The following is a 7,500-nucleotide window of genomic DNA, read 5'->3' as shown; positions in this document are numbered from 1 at the left end:
TTCTCTATTTAATTATATATTTTTATCGACATATTTTTTTTTTCTATCTTCATCGCGGCGAAATAAAAATTAAAAATACATGAAAGTTTGGATCAAGTTTTAATACGTGTAGATACTCACTAGAGTGACTGCCTTTCGCATATTGATCTTAAGACCGTGCTACCTCAGTTGACTCTGTTATCCGAGAGATTCGTAAATTTATTTCCGTTCCTGTTGAAGAAAAAAAGGGGGATATTGAAACGTTACTTATGGACAATACTTTCCATCAATTAAGAAAAAAAAATTGAGCTTTTATACAGCGTAATATCCACTAAACGTGCTCCGACAGCAACACGTAACATGTAGAACGGGACATGACGCCTGTTAGGATATACTTCAATTTTTTGTTCGACAGAGACAACGTTGTTAACGGCCAGGTACTCATTGTACACCTGAGTACGGTGAGAGAATGTGAGTAAAGAGCCTTTTCCAAGGACTCATCTATGCGCCGAGCGAGGCTCTAACCCAGGACCTTCCGATCCGAAAGCGAGTGTCATACCACAGGACCACATTGCTGTACTACTACTACTACTACTACTACTACTACTACTACTACTACTACTACTACTACTACTACTACCACTACTACTACTACTACTACTACTACTACTACTACTACTACTACTACTACTACTACTACTACTACTACCACTAGTACTACTACTATTACTACTACTACTACTACTACTACTACTACTACTACTACTACTACTACTACTACTACTACTACTACTACTACTAGTACTACTACTACAACTACTACAACAACTACTTCTACTGGGTTTACTCCCGTACAATACCGTTTAGAAACGATGTCTCAAATCTTCACTACTACTACTACTACTACTACTACTACTACTACTACTACTACTACTACTACTACTACTACTACTACTACTACTACTACTACTACTACTACTACTACTACTACTACTACTACTACTACTACTACTACTACTACTACTACTACTACTACTACTAGTACTACTACAACTACTACAACAACTACTTCTACTGGGTTTACTCCCGTACAATACCGTTTAGAAACGATGTCTCAAATCTTCACTACTACTACTACTATACTACTACTACTACTACTACTACTACTACTACTTACTACTACTACTACTACTACTACTACTATACTATACTACTACTACTACTACTACTACTACTACTACTAGTACTACTACAACTACTACAACAACTACTTCTACTGGGTTTACTCCCGTACAATACCGTTTAGAAACGATGTCTCAAATCTTCATTTGTCATTCTATTCCTGATTCGTGATATCAAATAAAAAAAGCAGATCTCCTAAATATAACATAGAATACATCTTTTCATATCAATACTGATTGACACAATTTAGTGAGACAGAATTGCGCGAGGGATCAAATGTAAACTTTTTAACCCTCTCCTTACCAACTAGATATAGGAAAATCGTCACATTCGTTACAATACAACCGACCTATTTCTTATTCAAATTTCTTTTGTACATCATAACGTTTAAAGAAAATGATCTGTGTGATGTAGATGTAGAGCTTTTTATTTTTTACCAAAGAAATTATGTATCGCAAGAAGTTTACCGTACCCTATTTGAACCAGTTCCCCTTTGTCTTACCTTTTCTTTTGTGCTTTAATTGTAAATCTAGAACTTTTTCCTATCCCATTTCCTTTTTACTGGCGCTGAAATGACCTTAATGTGTTGCAAGCGCCGTAAAACACTTAAAAACAAAACAAAAAAAAGTAGTAGTAGTAGGAGAAGTAGTAGTAGTAGTAGTAGTAGTAGTAGTAGTAGTAGTAGTAGTAGTAGTAGTAGTAGTAGTAGTAGTAGTAGTAGTAGTAGTAGTAGTAGTAGTAGTAGTAGTAGTAGTGGTAGTAGTATTGTGTCTGAGTGATAAAAAAATCAATTTTTGTGTTAGTTGGATGTGGAGTTTTGGGGAAAATATTGAAAATGGCTGGTAAGGAGAGGGTTAAACTAACTTTGGATGTATCGCAAGAATCAAATTGATTGTCTGATCCATTGATCTGGTGATTGATTTAGAGTTTGATCCTTTCATATAACAAGGAACTCTTCTTTTCATTCAGCGCATCAATAACTGAGAGAAAACCTTATCACACACCAATAAATACATTATACATAGAACGAAGGTGACGTCACTCAAGCCTTTGTTGTTGTTTTTTTGTTGTTGTTTTATTTGTTGTTTTTTTTTTTTGCCATTCGCGTTTATGAGTAATTCTCACTAAACTGTATTATCCAGACTATAACCGTTCAAGGTTACACATAGTTTTGTATGTTGGTCCGTATTACTTCCGGATGGCAATGTTGTGAGCTTCTTAGCCAAGCGCATTCTATCTATAGACTCTATACGACTCTGAAGGACTACTTTTTAAATTATTGGATTCAATAATCTGATGTCACGTCGCCCAGTAACTCTTTAACTCTTAAACTCGTTATATTTTTATCGTACAATAACACATACTCGCAAGCTCGTAGTGTTATATGGCACGATAAAAATAACTCGTTTAATAAATACAAAGAGATGAAAGAATCGTACATGGTATCATTATTAATTGGAAAGAAAGGGAAAACAAAATCTGAATTAGATACAAATCGGTAACGATCCAAAATGCAGGATTTATGTAAATTGTCACTTCAAAATGTCGGTGTAGTTTTGCTTAGAGTGATAAATAAAATCGGATTTTGCGTATCGATTAAAACATAAAACATAAAGAGAGAAAGGAAGCCAAACCAAACAAACTATTCATATCGATAACATCGGATATCGGGAAAACAAAATCTGAACAATAAGATAAAAATTTGTAACGATCCAATATTTGCATTAGAGAGAGAGAGAGAGAGAGAGAGAGAGAGAGAGAGAGAGAGAGAGAGAGAGAGAGAGAGAGAAAGAGAGAGAGAACTAGAGAGAGAGAGAAAGAGAGAGAGAGAGAGAGAGAGAGAGAGAGAGAGAGAGAGAGAGAGAACAAAACAAAACAACAAAATCTGTTTCCACGAATGATAAACCTGTTTTAAAACAGTGATAATATTACACACAGCATGACCCAGTAGCCCTCAAGGTGTGTAGCACACACATGCGAGTTCAATAAACCTGATGTCAATCGGGAAACTGTAAAACTAAAATACGGAAGAATTAACTAATTTGATTTAATTTCCACCACCCCACCTCATCCTCCTCTTCCTCTTCCTCTTCCCTCCTTTTCTCACTCCTCCTCCTCCCTCTCTTCCTCCTTCTTTGCAGCCCCTGATCTCTTTTATTTTTTCCTTTTCGTCCACACCTCCTACAACGCCTCAACCATAACAATACAATTAACACCAGAGTCAACAACAACAACACTACCACTAACATCATATAATAATAATAATAAATATAATAATAATAATAATAATAATAATAATAATAATAATAATAATAATAATAATAATAATAATAATAATAATAATAATAATTAATAATAATAATAATAATAATAATGATGATGATGATGATAATGACAATAACAACAACAACAACAATAATAATAATAATAATAATAATAATAATAATAATAATAATAATAATAATAATAATAATACTAATACTACTACTACTACTACTACTACTACTACTACTACTACTACTACTATACTACTACTACTACTACTACTACTACTACTACTACTAATAATAATAATAATAATAATAATAATAATAATAATAATAATAATAGTTGAGAATAAAAAGTGTTTTGTCTTGTACAAGAAAATGATGTTTGGATTTGTCCTTGCAGGTGCCACAATGACTATGGAGACGGGAGTTTTAGTAATTGCTTGTCACCCTTTCGTAAGAACGATACTAGTCTATCTAACCCAATCCTGGTGGATGGACAGTGCTCTGTGTGGATATGTATGTGTGTGTGTATGTGTGTGTGCATGTGGTGTGTGTGTTGAGGGGGGGGGGGTCAGAAAATAATAATTATCTCCACTTCACCCAGAATCAATCACGGTCCATATTCCCATAATCGCGTGCGATACCAACTGAGCTATCGATCGGGACCATCAATGATAACAGTATCTATTATAAAATCCGACAGCGTATATTATTAAAGATTAACAAGAAAGAAACTCTCCTTATACATACTTATTATTTTTATGTTTTCTCTAAATAGGATTTCGACACGTCTGCTGCGATGAGGTGTAAACCAGGAAGTGATTCCAGTGTCGCATGGGCAAATACAATTATTTTTTTTTAATCCAAGAAAATCCGGGAATACAAAGGGTAAGAAAAGAGAAGATAGAAATAACTAGATTCAATGTGTAATTTTATAGAAATCGATTGTTGTCACAATTGTGACCCTACGTATCGAAGCGGTATTATTATGTCGGGATCCACTAGGTAAGGGAAATTGAATTCATAGCCACAAATATCCAACTTGGGTTTAATTTCTGTACGTTATGGTGGAGTATAAAGACTATTTCTTGCATTGCAAAAACTTCTAAGCTCCAATTTCTCATCATTCTATCTCGAAATTCATTTTTTGGGGTCTGAATCATCCCGACATAATACCGTTTTGAGACGGAGGGTCACAATTAGTCAGAGCTTGGAATGGATGGATGTCCACGACTTGTTACAAGAATTAATAGATAAATAAAACACACACACACACACATACACACATACATACACACACACATATGCACATGCTCGCGATCACTAAAAACACACACACAGACACATACATACAGAGAGAGAGAGAGTGTGTGTGTGTGTGTGTGTGTGAGAGAGAGAGAGAGAGTGAGAGAGAGAAAGAGAGAGAGAAAGAAGAAAGAGAGAGAGAAAGAAAGAAAGAGAGAGAGAGAGAAAGAGAGAGAGAGAGAGAGAGAGAGAGAGAGAGAGACCAATCATTGGCTTGATTTAACATGGCGTATTTTTTTAAATTTATTTATTTATTTATTTATCTATTTGTTTGTTTGTTTGCTTATTTATTTATTTATTTATACCTTCGGGCTTGCAGGTCCAGGGTTCGAGCTCCGTTCTGAGAACGAAAAAATTGAGGTCGTGGAAAAGACTCTTTACTTATATTATTCTCTCATGTTGTAATCAGGTGTAAAATGAGTACCTGACATTTAACCGTGCTGCCTTCTGTGGGAAAAAGATTTTAATTTCACCATACAAGAGTGTCATGTCTCGTCCTACATGTTTGTTGTTGTTGTTGTTGTTGGCTTGTGAGCCGTTGTAAGGCCTAAAGAGCACGTTTAGTTGACCTTGAGCGCATGCTCAAGTTACGCAATCACGTTACGAGACGAAACCGTACCGGTTCAACAAATGACGTCATGAAATATACGGTTAACAAATGGCGTCATGAAATATGGGGAGATATTCTCATAGAGAAAACACAGAAAGAAATAAAATTTTGAAAATGCGATGCAAATTGGTCGTTACTGGAGGTGGTTATGAAAGCTGGGGATAGAGATGAGAAAATATATATTATTTCTTTAATGGGGGGGGGGGGGGGGAGAGAATTAGAGGGGGGAGAGTTGAAGCTGGGCGGTATCTTTTCCGATGTGACAAAAAATGGAAGTGCAATTCATACACTTCTTCCACATCATTATCACTGTTGAGAGGGAGGGAGGGGAAGAGAGAGAGAGAGAGAGAGAGAGAGAGAGAGAGAGAGAGAGAGACTTGGAGAGAGAGAGAGAGAGGGAGAAAGAGAGGGAGAAAGAGAGGGAGGGAGAGTGAGGGATAGACTGGGAGAGGGAGAGAGAGGTAGAGAGAGGGAGAGAGAGAGGGAAGGAGAGACTGGGAGAGAGAGAGAGAGAGAGAGAGAGAGAGAGAGTGAGAGACGGTACTATGCTTTTTTTTCTCTTCTAATAAGGCATAAAAGAGAAGTGAAACGCGTGGATTTCTTCCACATCATTCATTATCACCACTGTCTAGCGTATCACATTGCACTACTTACGAGTGCCACTATTATCATCAATGCCAGATAGAATGCATTGCACGCAAAGGTCAAAGTTAAAATAGCCATCGAATTCTCACCATTATAGATAGTTCGAAGATGACGTCACTCAGGCCTTTGTATATTAGAGAATTACTCATAAACGCGGATGGCAATAAACAATAACAAAGACCCGAGGGACGTCAACTTTATTCTATCTATAGATAGTTCGAAGTTGACGTCACTCAGGTCTTTTTTATTGTTTTTTGCCATCCACGTTTATGAGTAATTCTCACTAATCTTTTTTTTATTATCGGACTATAAACGTTCATGGTTACACACAGTTTTGTGTGTTGGTCCGTTATACTTCCGGATGGCAATGTTATGAGCTTCTTAGCCAAGCGAATTCAATCTATAGATAGTTCGAAGATGACGTCACTCGGGTCTTTGTTATTGTTTTTTGCCATCCGCGTTTATGAGTAATGCTCACTGAACTGTATTAACCCGACTATAAACGTTCAAGGATACACACAGTTTTGTGTGTTGGTCCGTTATACTTCCGGATGGCAATGTTATGAGCTTCTTAGCCAAGCGAATTCAATCTATATCATTGAATACTTACTGTTACCCTACTGTAGCACGACCCTACCGTACCGTACCATGGCCGACAATAGGATGTTCTATGGACAGAATGAAGTTGATTTCACTCGGCTCACTCAGCTCATTGTTATCCAGTCAGAATGGTTTGTTCTCGACGTGTGCTTATTGGATTCAATAGTCTGATGTCACGTCGTCCCAGCAACGGCGGAGAAATATTTCATAAAGGCGTCCGCCATTGTTCCGATAGTTTAGAACCAGTTACTAAGTTACGATGCGTCATTACGAGGGAAGTGACGTTACCACTGGATTCAATGGTCTGATGTCACGTCGCCCAACAACGGCGGCCATCGTGGTTCTAAACAAAGAAAATCGGTACTTTTTATTCTTCATGCTGGCTAGAACTTTTCATATGTCTTGTGATCGGAATGTGTCAAAGTCAAAACATTATCAGATTTTTAATGGGTTTTTTTTTCCCCTCTGGATAGGCATTTATGATCGTCGGAGAAATATTTCATAAGTGGGTCCGCCATTGTTCCCATAGTTTAGAGCCAGTTACTAAGATACCATGCGTCATTACGAGGGAAGTGACGTCACGACTGTTGAAGCGTATTGGAAGGTCTGATAACCCAAATTGTTATGGGCTCATTGTTGTTATGGAAATACTCTCAAACCAATACAAAATATTATCCCTTAACACTATAGATAGTATGCGCTTGGCTAAGAAGCTCATAACATTGCCATCCGGAAGTATAAGGGACCAACACACAAAACTGTGTGTATCCATGAACGTTTATAGTCAGTTTAATACAGTTCAGTGAGCATTACTCATAAATGTGGATGGCAAAAAACAATAACAAAGACCTGAGTGACGTCATCTTCGAACTATCTATTGACATTGTTTTGCTTTATTTTTGAATGTAT

General features: G+C 36.7%; 1 protein-coding gene across 5 annotated transcripts in view; it reads right to left on the bottom strand.

The window, feature by feature from the left end:
• LOC144977420 (uncharacterized) overlaps nucleotides 1-7,500 on the bottom strand; it is a 241,665-nt gene that overhangs the window by 72,074 nt on the left and 162,091 nt on the right. For 4 of the 5 annotated variants that reach the window (XM_078922612.1, XM_078922618.1, XM_078922613.1 and 1 more), the window contains one exon: nucleotides 121-210. The exons of the other annotated variant lie outside the window; for it this stretch is intronic. The gene's annotated coding sequence lies outside the window, so the exon portion shown is untranslated. The remainder of the gene's footprint in view (nucleotides 1-120; nucleotides 211-7,500) is intronic. 5 annotated transcript variants of the gene reach the window in all.

Source organism: Berghia stephanieae, chromosome 7 (genome assembly GCF_034508935.2).
Source record: "Berghia stephanieae isolate SIO BIC M18660-M18661 chromosome 7, UCSD_Bste_1.3, whole genome shotgun sequence".
Classification (NCBI taxonomy): Eukaryota; Metazoa; Mollusca; class Gastropoda; order Nudibranchia; family Aeolidiidae; genus Berghia; species Berghia stephanieae.
This window is presented reverse-complemented; position numbering and strand designations above follow the sequence as displayed.